This window comes from Seriola lalandi, unplaced genomic scaffold, assembly GCF_002814215.2.
Source record: "Seriola lalandi dorsalis isolate HSWRI2012SDOR001 ecotype SW California unplaced genomic scaffold, Sedor1 jcf7180002054584, whole genome shotgun sequence".
NCBI classification, from domain to species: Eukaryota; Metazoa; Chordata; class Actinopteri; order Carangiformes; family Carangidae; genus Seriola; species Seriola lalandi.
Window position 1 is genome coordinate 582,860 of NW_019525137.1, and position 693 is coordinate 583,552.

Consider the following 693-nt stretch of genomic DNA (forward strand, 5'->3'; position numbering starts at 1 on the left):
CTGTACAATAAAGTGTACATCAGACAGCTGATGATGTCTGATAGAAATGCCAAGTGATATTGCTCGGCAATTAGTGATGACAACAGAAGTTGAAGCCTCTTCAGTGTTTTGGATTGGAAATCTTAGTGCTGAATTTTTAGAACCTGTCAAGTTGTGGGAGAAGTTTATTGTGGCAAACATGCCTGATGCAAAGCTTCCAGAATATCCATTGCATTGTACATTAAAATATTTTAAGAATGCTACCCAATCAGATTCTGCAGATTGGTTGAACTCACCTCAAGTTGCATAATTCTGGGGCCACAAGGAGCAGCCATGAGGACTGACATGAATGATTATGTGGACAGAGAACATAATATCAGAGAGAGTTTGCCACATGTGACTTTGTATGTGTCTGAAGAATATGAGCAGAAGCAGATAGGAGAAATGATGGTGAAAGCAGGGAAAGCTGTTTTTGTGCCAATAGATGAAAATCTATCTATTTGGAGGAGTGAAGATCAGCAATTTCTTAAAATTATGATTTCTGCTCAAGGATATGGCCAACCTCAAGCTGTTCAAATGACACATGAAGTAATTTGTAGTGCTAAGGTGGACACAGACACTTTGAAAGAGGAGATGTTACAGCAAGTGCCTGAATGTTTGTGGTCTCGTCATAGTACAGATATTGGACTTGTAAAATCTGCTCAACCTGTGACC

The 693-nt window shown here is 39.4% G+C and overlaps 2 pseudogenes; both read left to right on the top strand.

The window, feature by feature from the left end:
• The window catches only part of LOC147818421 (uncharacterized), a 29,052-nt pseudogene that overhangs the window by 10,927 nt on the left and 17,432 nt on the right, over positions 1–693 (top strand).
• LOC147818422 (uncharacterized) overlaps positions 1–693 on the top strand; it is a 4,472-nt pseudogene that overhangs the window by 3,428 nt on the left and 351 nt on the right.